Genomic DNA, 11,318 nt, shown 5'->3' with positions numbered 1-11,318 from the left:
CTGCATAATATTCCATTGTATGCATGTACCACGTTTGGTTTATCCATTCTTCTGTTGGTGGACACTCAGTTTGCTTCCACCCTGTGGGCTATTGTGAGTAAGGCCGCCATGAACATAGGTGTACAAGTATCTCTTTGAATTCCTGCTTTCCATTCTTTGGGGTATATGCCCATAAGTGCTGCAGCAGCTTTCTGAGTACATTTCAGGCTGTGGGTGTCTTCTTCACTTGAACACCCCTTGCATTTGGGCTGTTTACCATAGTTACCCACTGATGTAGTTTGGATTTATCCCCCTGCAAAAATCTTGTATCAAATTGTAATCCCCAGTGTTGGAGGTGGGGCCTGGTGGAAGGTGACTGGATCACGGGAGTGGATCCTTCATAAATGGTTTAGCACCATTCCTTTGGTGCTGTATTCGTGACAGAATTCTCACGAGATCTGGTTGTTTAAAGGTATATAGCACCTCCCCGCTGTCTCCTTCCTGCTCCGGCCATTTGAAGTGCCTCTGTCTCCCTTCACCTTCCGCCATGATTGGAAGCTTCCTGAAGGCTCCCCAGAAGCAGAAGCCGCTATGCTTCCTATACAGCCTGCAGAACCATGAGCCAATTAAACCTCTTTTCTTTATAAATTTCCCAGTCTCAAGTGTTTCTTTATTGCAGTGCAAAAATGGACTAATATACCCACCCACCAAGGGCACTCCTTTTTCCTTTCTAGGGTAGCTATAGGCTTAAACAAGTGGTTCTCCATTTCTAAAGATTTGGGGCAGGAGAAAGAAGTTGTTCTCAGGCTCCTGTACTGTAAGACTCAGTTCGAATGTCCCAGCCTCTGTTATCTTCCCCGATCAATCTAGGGACTGAGTGCCCTTCTCCTTTTCACTGCAGTCGCACTGTGCTCTCTTATTTACCAGCGCAGTGTTGCTGCTCTTTGTTTAGAGTCCCATCTTCCTCAGGATCCTGGGAACTCCTTGAGGGAGAAGATTGTGCCTTTTCAGTCTTTGATCTGCTGTATTGTACACAGTGGACAGTGTCTACTTTTAAATTTTTAATTAATTTGAAAAATATCTTTAATAATTATATACAGTTAAAAAATTCAGGACCGGACGCAGTGGCTCACACCTGTAATCCCAGCATTTTGGGAGGCCGAGGCAGGTGGATCACTTGAGGTCAGGAGTTCAAGACCAGCCCGACCAACATGGCGAAACCCCGTCTCTACTAAAAATACAAAAAATAGCTGGGCATAGTGGCCGGTGCTTGTAATCCCAGCTACTGGGGAGGCTGAGGCAGGAGAATCACTTGAACCCAGGAGGCAGAGGTTGCAGTGAGCTGAGATTGCATCACTGCACTCCAGCCTGGGCAACAAGAGTGAAACTCTATCTCAAAAAAAAAAAAAAAAAATTCAGGCCAGGCGCAGTGGCTCATGCCTGTAATCCCAGCACTCTGGGAGGCTGAGGAGGGAGGATCACAAGGTTAGGAGTTCAAGACCAGCTTGACCAACACGGTGAAACCCCATCTCTACTAAAAATTAAAATAAAAAAAAGTAGCTGGGCATGGTGGCGTGTGCCTGTAATCCCAGCTACTCCAGAGGCTGAGGCAGGAGAATCACTTAAACCCAGGAGGTGGATGTTGCAATGAGCCAAGATCGCGCCACTGCACACTCCAGCCTGGGTGACAGAGCAGGACTTTGTCTCAAAAAAAAAAAAAAAAAAAATTCAAAGAACAAATAAAAGGTTGGTAAATGTTAACTTCCCCCTCCCTATCTTTGTGCTACACTTCAGAAAGAAACATGTCTGTTTCAATTTTCAGTCCTCTGAGTGGTAATCAGCTTCTCTAAGTAGTAAACTTGAACCACTATGCCACCAACCTGTAGGAGACAATCTATTGGCTTCTGCTTTGGTTGATGAGAATTTAGTTCACCTGTACCAGCAGCCACCTTTCCTGCCCCCATTGATTTCAAGCCTTCACCCCGTCCATGCCCATCTCCAGGCCCATTTCCTTGTGGCTTTGCAGTTCGGCCCACTTACATATCCTGTTTTTTACTTTGGGCTCAGCCATATCATGTGCTTTGGATAATGGGATGTTTGCAGGCATGATGTAAGTAGGGGTTAGAACAATGCTTGTGGTTCTGGGCACAGTGGCTCACGCCTGTAATCCCAGCACTTTGGGAGGCCGAGGTGGGCAGATCACTTGAGGCCAGGAGCTCGAGACCAGCCTGGCCAACATGATGAGACCCCGTGTCTACTAAAAATACAAAAAATTAGCAGGGTGTGGTAGTGTACACCTGTAATCCCAGCTACTCAGGAGGCTGAGCGGGGAGAATTGCTTGAACCTGGGAGGCAGAAGTTGCAGTGAGCCGAGATAGTGCCACTGCACTCCAGCCTGGGTGACAGAGCAAGACTCCATCAAAAAAGAGAGAAAGAGAGAGAGAGAGAGAGGAAGGAAGGAAGGAAGAGAGAAAGATGCTTGTGCAGTAGGCTGTGTTCTGTTGTACCTCTGTCATCATCTGGCTAGCCTGCTGGTCTTGGGAGAAGGATAGAAGATGTAGGGCAACACCATCCCAGTGAATTGTAGACTTGCAGACAAGGAGCAAAGCAATCTGGCCAGCCCAGCTAGATCAACTGAATTCTAGCACATCTGTAGATGGGTGAACAATCATAAATGATTATTGTATAAAGCCACTGAGTTTTGGGGTAGTTTGTTATGCAGCAGAAGCTAACTAATACATACCTTGATCTACCTTCCCAGTCCCCCTCGTCCTTCTCCAGTTATATCACCATTTTTGTTCCTCAATTGTTATCAGTTTAACCTTTCTCATTTCATTAATTATTAATGGTATCACTTCTCTCCCCATTTTTTTTTTTTTTTTTTGAGATGGAGTCTCACTCTTGTTGCCTAGGCTGGAGTGCAATGGTGTGGTCTCGGCTCACTGCAACCTCTGCCTTCTGGGTTCAAGCGATTCTCCTGCCTCAACCTCCTGAGTGGCTGGGATTACAGGTGCCCGCCACCACACCCAGCTAATTTTTGTGTTTTTAGTAGAGACGGGGTTTCACCATGTTGGCCAGGCTAGTCTTGAACTCCTGACCTTAAGTGATCTGCCCACCTTGGCCTCCCAAAGTGCTGGGATGACAGGTGTGAGCCACTGTACCCGGCCCCCATTTGGTATCATAAGTTTATTTTCACTCTTCCTTCCACTCCACTCACCACTGTCCAACAACTGCTTTCCATCAGCTACAGCTTAGCTTTTACACAGAGATGTTTGATTTCACTAACATTTTGTTTGTAATAGAACTTTCAAACACTTGGGGCTTTCTAAGTCCATCAGGTTTCTATGGAGGAAAACTGACAAGATACTCTTTTACAGCAAACCTACAATTTCCCATGAGCTAGTTTAATGTGTTTCTCTTTCTTGCAATCAAATGATCCCAGATTAATACACCCTCAGTCCCATCAAATCTCCTGGGACCGAAATGTAAGCAGCAGGAAGACTGAATGGCAGGATGAGACTTCTTTGCATTGAAGTCTCATCAATTGAGTTTTAGCAGTGGTAATATAACCCTGGGATGTTTCCTCTCTGACAACTCTTTCTACTGTCACAAACATTTGTGCTGGTAGCAGATAGCACACATCAATTAAATGTAACAACTGTCCTTTACAAAGCTCTGTCTTCATTAGTAAAGATCAATTAAACTAAGTTGGGCATTGTGCCCAGGAAGTCAGTGTGGCATTTAACAAGAAGGATATTCTCGGTTGATACACTTTGCCATACATTTTTTACCAGATAAAATTAAAAAATTTGGAGATGAAAATGAGTAGATATTTTGTAAGGTTTAGGCTGGAGATGGTGATGTTGGAACTGGAATTCTCAATTGGTAGGAATGCTATCCTTGGGTTTGAGGAAGCTCAGATCTTTCCTGACCCATCCACACCTCCATGGTTCAGAGAGTGTAATGAGGGACTTTTCCCTTCTGCGGACATTGGTTCCTTTATTTCTCCCATATTCGCTGGAATCATGAAAAGAACCTGGATTTGGGAGTAGACAGTTTTACATTCGAGCAGCCGCTTTACCATGGCTTGGCAAGTGGAACTTGGGCAAGTTCCTTAACGTTTCTGATCTTCAGTTTCCTCAAATAAGGAAAATAAATAAATGCTGAATAGGTTCTGCTGTGAAGAGTGAATGAGCCAAGCATATCATATGCTTGAGTCATAGAACATCACAAAAGGTAGCTGCTTTTATTCTTACTATTATTATTCATCACCTGGAGACACATTTATCTTCATATTTAACTTAGCTCACTTTATTATCCCATACAATTTACAGTGATAATGTATTTTCCCCCCTGATATCCTTTCTTCTGTGATAACTCTAAGATCTCTCCTCCCTCCGGGATATTCCTTGATTCTTGGATGCTGTCTCTTCCAGCAGAGAAAACCGGAAAACAAGGGTGTCTAGGATTTTTGGCTGTTTTTGCTTATCCTAACACACAGTGGCGCTGTTGAAACAAACAATCTTGCCACTGGGTGCCAACCTCCTGGTCCAATGCCCAGAGATCTTAGAGAACCAGATAGGCACCTCCGTGGAATATAGAGATCTGGCAGCAGCTGCTATAGCCCATCTCAGCCTCGTGGAGAGATCACTTTTATTTAAGTACGGCTTGTGATGACTATCATGTGTGCAGGAGGGATCCTCACCCTGGTGTGCCCTGCCTGTGTCTGAGGCTCAGTCCTGCTCCCCTGTTTAATTACTATGAACTTTGAGTTGACACATCCAGAACCTCCATGACAAGTGATTTCTCTCCATGCAGCTACCACCAGACTCAAGTAATGAGCATTCTTCTCCCTGGCAGTATTCACTTGCAGGTTCCTGCCACAAAGACGCCCTTGTAGGGAACCAGCTCTGAATAAAGCTTGGAAAGCTCACACCTCTCTGGGCACTTCTCTGCCCAGATGAGTTCCTTGGACCTGGATGTTTCTGCCCACACTCATGAGACCTGGGCTGGAGTTAGAAAGCTGTCAGTGCTGAGGGAATGTTGAAATTAACATCACTTGTTCACTTTCGCCTTTTAAGCCAAATCTCAGGACTTTAAATGTATTGAGGGCGTTTGCCATGAGAAGGAGGGGCATGAAGAGATATCCAAGATAAATGGTTTAATCGGGAAAACAAATTGGCAAACTAGGTGTATAACATGATCCTATTTCCCTGTTTTTTCTTTTGGACTTCTCTATTGTCTGAATTTATTGTACAGTTATAAAGAGTGTGAATTCGTTTTACACATAGTAAAAAATGATAAAGATTTTAAAAACCACTCTATTCTGCCAGCAAGTTGGTTGGAAATAGAGGCTTCAACTGAAAGAAAAAAGTAGGGGATAATGTGGTGCTTTTATCACGATTGCTTTTGGAAAAACTGAAAAATCAAAATTATTTGCTTCTAGCATTATATAATCCAGAATCAAAATTATTTTAATATTTTTAAATTTATTTTTGAGACTGAGTTTCACTCCGTCACCCAGGCTGGAGTGCAGTGGTGCAATCTCAGCTCACTGCAACCTCCACCTCCCGAGTTCAAGCAATTCTCCTGCCCCAGCCTCCTGAATAGCTGGGACAAAATTATTTTTTAAATGAGCACAAAATAAAATCCATAAGGTAATATAAAACTATATTGTGAGCCGGCCTTTGCTTCCTTAAAATGATTTCTAAAGAGATCAAAACAATTTCAAGGGCCAGGTGCAGTGGCTCATGCCTGTAATCTCAGCACTTTGGGAGGCCCAGGAGTTTGAGACCAGCCTGGGCAACATAGTAGGACCCCATCTCTACAAAAATTTTAAAAATCAGCTGGGCATGGTAGTGCATGCCTGTAATCCCAGCTACTTGGGAGGCTGAGGCAGGAGGATCACTTGAAGCCTGGGAGGTCCAAGCTGCAGTGAGCCAAGATTGTGCCAGTGCACTCCAGTCTGAGTGACAAAGCGAGACCCTATCTCAAACAAAACAAAACATCCCTATCAAAGTCTAACAGTAACCACACACTAAGGACAACAGCAGAATCAGGCAAGAGCAGATGGTGTTTCTGTCTCCTTGTGGCCAAGAAAGATTTCTATGCCTTCCTTTCATGTAGGCTTCTTTCTTCTGTTTTTACTTTTGATCGAGCGGTTAGTGGCTATATTCTTTATATTTGATTATGCCTCCACAACATAGAGTGTCTGAGCAGCATCCCTCTATTCAGTTAGAGAGACTAAAAACTGAGGAGATGAGGGAAATTGACATTTAATGGATACCAACTAGTACTGAGCACTGGGCGAGTGACTTTACTGCCTTCATGGCTAAGAAGCCTATGTCCAAGAGGGTTTAAGAGCAAATTCAAAGGTGCTGGCTTTTCTTTTTTATTTTTTTATTAATTTTTTATTTCTATTTTTTATTTTTGAGACAGAGTCTTGTTTGCTACCCAGGCTGGAGCGCAGTGGTGCGATCTCGGCTCACTGCAAGCTCTGCCTCCCGGGTTCACACCATTCTCCTGCCTCAGCCTCCCATGTAGCTGGGACTGGCGCCCGCCACATGCCCGGCTAATTTTTTGTATTAGTAGAGACGGGGTTTCACCATAGCCAGGACGGTCTTGATCTCCTGACCTCATGATCTGCCCGCCTCGGCCTCCCAAAGTGCTGGGATTATAAGCATGAGCTACCGCGCCTGGCCAAGCTGCTGGCTTTTCAAGACACTTGGTCCTTGGATCCTGCATCTATGAATGTGGGAATTGCAAATATGTATACTCCTTTATGGAAGGGAAGAATTCAAATTTTTCCAAATATATATTCAAGTCTATTTTAGCTGCATGTGTTTTCTGTATTAATTGGGTGATGTTAGCTGCTGTAGGAGATTAACACCACTTCTCAGTGGATTAACACGAACAAACATATTTCTCTGTTAGTTTCCTGGTCCATACTGCTTGGGAAGTGTTCAGTATGGCTACTCAGAGCCCAGGAGCCTTCTATCCTGTGGCTCTGCCCTCTGCTTGGTCCCCAGAGTTCTTTTCATTCAGTGGATGGGTCAGGGAGAGTGATTGTGTGGAAGACACACATGTTTCTTAGTCACTTTGACCTAGAGGAGACAACAGCACAGCATCATTTCCTTGGTGAGAACTAGTCCTGCCTAGAACTGGGGCTGGGCAGCCCCTTCGCACAACGACTGTGCACGGTGGAAAGGATCACTTATCTTTGATGGTCAGCCGATCCTTTCTACTACGGGTATATGCAGCACTCCAATCAATGATTCTGGAAAAATGTAATATTTAATGTCCTCAAAGTCACTTTCCAACTTCAGCAGTGAAAATGGCAAGAAAGAGAGGTCATTTGGAGTCCACTTAGAGAGAAGGTTGAGATTCAGATCAGGCATCCTGGAGCTTCCTGTTTGTATTTGCACAAGCAGTCTATCTCCAGACCTGGTATCTCCTCAGCAAGTTGGTCAGAGGGCAGGCAGAAGCATATCTATCTGTCAACAATTTTTTTTTCTTTAGATGGAGTCTTGTTCTGTTGCCCAGGCAGGAGTGCAGTGGCGCAATCTCGGCTCACTGCAACCTCCGCCTCCTGGGTTCAAGCGATTCTTCTGCCTCAGCCTCCCAAGTAGCTGGGACTACAGGCATGTGCCACCACACCCGGCTAATTTTTGTGTATTTTGTAGAGACGGGGTTTCACCATGTTGGCCAGGATGGTCTCAATCTCCTGACTTCATGATCCACCCGCCTCGGCCTCCCAAAGTGCTGGGATTACAGGTGTGAGCCACTGTGCCCAGCCCCATCTGTATCACTGATGAGGATTTATTTCCCAATCAGCAACCCTGGACAACCAAATAGTGCAAACACCTACATGTATGAATGACTCCCAGGGGTTTCTTTTTTTTTTTTTTTTTTTTTTTTGGCAAGATGGTATCTTAAGAGCAGGAAAAAAACTGACCAAGTTCTTATGAGGCAGAAATAAATTCTTCCAGCATGCCGCTGACAATAACCATAAATAAGTCGCCATAAATAAGATCTAGGTCTTACAAATGTGTCTGCTACCTGGGACAAGCCCAGAGCCAAATCACATCTCACTATCCAGAATGTGGGTGACAAATGTGCCAGTTTCCCTTAGACACACAGCATATTCCTTGCTGCAGTATAATTGGAGTTTTTAAAAAAACTTTTTAACAGAAGATTCCATAGAAGAGGAACAGAAGAGTGAGCGGTTGGGATCAGTGTTGAGCCTCATAACTATCTCTTTAGTGTCTGACTTGCATCTGTTCAAGTAGGTCTGTTTTATTAATGCTTACTGGCCTACAGCTATAGCCATAATATTAAAGATGCAATGTTAGCACAGCACTGACATATAGATTGTTTTCCATAAGAAAGAAATTAATGCTCGTGTAGGATATTGAAGCCCTGGCTTTCCTCCAACTTTCTGGCCTCCATGTTCAAAGGCTGCATTAAAGATAAAGATTACAAAGGGGCCCCTAAGGGGGTTACCATTAAGAATGGGGTAGAGATCAATGAAAGCTAGACTAGGGGACTAAGGCTGAGATATCACCTCACCTCAGTGTGAGACCCGACTTCCTCCCCATTGCTGAATCCTCAAGCATCAGGTAATCCATATGGACTAGCAGGTACTTGGTAAAGAAGGAAACAAAGTGATCCCTTGACTCATAAACATCCAAACAGCTTTGTCAGGCAAGTAGCAGAATTTCATTTATCATAAATGCTGGGGTCCTTTTGTCACTAAGAATAAGACAGTGTAGCCACCTCCAGTTTGATCCAGGCCAATATTCATGCTCAAAATATTGAAGGGTGGAGCATATAAATTCAGTTTCTAGGCAGCTGCCATCTTGGATACCAGGGACTCTGAGGCCCTAGCCCAGGAGGCCCCTCCAAGCAGAAGAGAACAACGAGAGTCTCCACCACAAGAGAAGGTGGGGGTTGAGTGGGAAGATCACAACCCAGTAACTTGGTCCGTGCTTCAGGGCAGGACTCCAGACCCATGAATAGAGAGGGCCTTAGAAACCAGAGGCTGGGTGGAGGGAAAGACGCACCAATGGAGTGCACTCAGAATTGGGAGCCAGGGGACTGGAGGTGATGCTGCTGCAGACTCCTCAAGATGTTCAGACCAGATGCGTCTGATAAAAGTAAACTGGCTCCTCAGGAACTCCCTCTCCTGTGGGAACAAGTTCCTCTTGGGAATGGTTGCTTCCATGGGTTCCGGGTCAGAGGGAGATTAGACTGTGGCTGACCAGCCTGATTAGGGCTATGTTCCTGAGCTGGGCTTGGCAAAGTTCTTCTGCAAAGAGTAGTAAATATTTTTATTTTTATTTATATATATTTATATATTTAGAGAGAGTCTTGCTCTGTTGCCCAGGCTGGAGTGCAGTGGTGTGATCTTAGCTCACTGCAGCCTTTGCCTCCCAGGTTCAAATGATTCTCCTGCCTCAGCCTCCCTAGTAGCTGGGATGACAGGCGCGCAACACCACGCTCTACTAATTTTTTGTATTTTTAGTACATGGTTTCACCATGTTGGCCAGGCTGGTCTCTAATTCCTGGCCTCAAGTAATCTGCCTCCCTCAGCCTTCCAAAGTGCTGAGATTACAGGCGTGAGCCACCATGCCTGGCCAAGAGTAGTAAATATTTTTAGCTTTGCAGGCCATAGGCTCTGTCTTGCTGTCACTCAGTTCTGCCCTTGTAGCACAGAAGCAGCCACAGACAATATGCAAAAAATGGGCATGGCTGCATTTCCCACCCCCCCGAAACAAAACCTTTATTTACAAAAACAGGCAGTGGGCCAGATTTGTGTTGCAGAATGTAGTTGGCTGACACCTGTTCTGGAGAAAAATACTCTTTTCTCCACAAGGCCATCCCTCCTATCCATCAGGCTTCTTGTTTACGGCCCAATGCAGGTGCTCCTCGGTACTTCTATTTTCCTCCTTTCTCCTTTGCTTTTCTTTCTCTGCTCCTTTTTTGTTTCTCTCTTCTATATCTTCAATCCCTTACCGTTTTTCTCGTAAAGCACTTGCCCACCACATTGTAATGTAATCATCTGCACCCAGATCTGTCCTCTACTGGACTTCCTTAAGGCTCTGTTTCTGAGAGTTTGTAGTTTTCCCGCAATGCTTTATAGGCAGTAGGTGCTCATTCAATGTTAGCTAATCAGCCTGCTCAACTGGGACATTTTACTCCTTTTCCTGAATGCCTGGTCTTCCTCCCATAACCTCCACAGCAGCTGTGTTTCAGGAGCAGCTCCTCCTCTCTGTTTGGAGCTCTCAGTGTTGGAGGAACAGCCACTGGGATGGGATTCTCTGAGTCCAAGAACCTTCAGCAGCTGGTCCCCGCCTGAAGAGAGAGCTGCTGTTCCAGTTCACAGCACACCTGGTTGTGACAGGAGAACAAAGGAGCCCTGGCAGGAGCATGAGTCAGACCGAGAGGGGGCAAAACCTTTTGGTGAAGGTCCCAGAAGGCAGAAGTCTTTTCATAGGGCTCGGGTCAGAGGTGTTCCACCCAAGAGGATGTCTGGCAGGTGGCAGCTTCCTTTCTACACTCTTGCCCCATTCATCCTCTCTTTGGCCCTCATCTCTTCCAAGAGAAGGATTCCTTCCTCCTGTTTTGCAAAGTGACTGATTTTCACTTATGCCAATCTAGTTGACAGACCCGGGTCAACGCAGGGCTAAGGTAAGTGTCTGACTTCACAAGCCCCTGTGGCAGCAGCTCTTCTGATGGTTATAAAGAGCCGCTCAGGAGATGTTGGGCCTCCCCACATGGTCTTTTTTGGGAAAGAACTTATCTGCTGGGTGTGCATCTTAGAGGCCTGCTGTAATTTTGGCTTCAGAAAGGGTGTCATCTGGGGCTTGGCCTGAGTCCATGTTGCTCTTGGTCTCCTTCGGTGAGACATCTCCCCCTCCCACTCCTCCTTACCCTCTTGCTAGTTTCACAGATGTACCAACACATCCATTTTTAATCTGACCAAATCAATTACAAATGTTACAGATTGTAATTACCGAAGGAACTCCCGAAAACTAATTATGTAATACGCAATCCCCACAATAAATTACACCTTTCCTTTGGCTTGATGTTCCAGCAAACTGTTTTCTGCTCATGCCTGTAATCCCAGCACTTTGGGAGGCAGAGGTGGGCGGATCACCTGAGGTCGGGAGTTCGAGACCAGCCTGACCAAAATAGAGAAACCCTGTCTCTACTAAAAATACAAATTAGCTGGGCATGGTGGCACATGCCTGTAATCCCAGCTACTCAAGAGGCTGAGGCAGGAGAATCGCTTGAACCCAGGAGGTAGAGGTTGCAGTGAGCTGAGATCACACCATTGC

Source organism: Pan paniscus, chromosome 16, assembly GCF_029289425.2.
Source record: "Pan paniscus chromosome 16, NHGRI_mPanPan1-v2.0_pri, whole genome shotgun sequence".
NCBI lineage: Eukaryota > Metazoa > Chordata > Mammalia > Primates > Hominidae > Pan > Pan paniscus.
Note: the sequence above shows the minus strand (reverse complement) of the source record.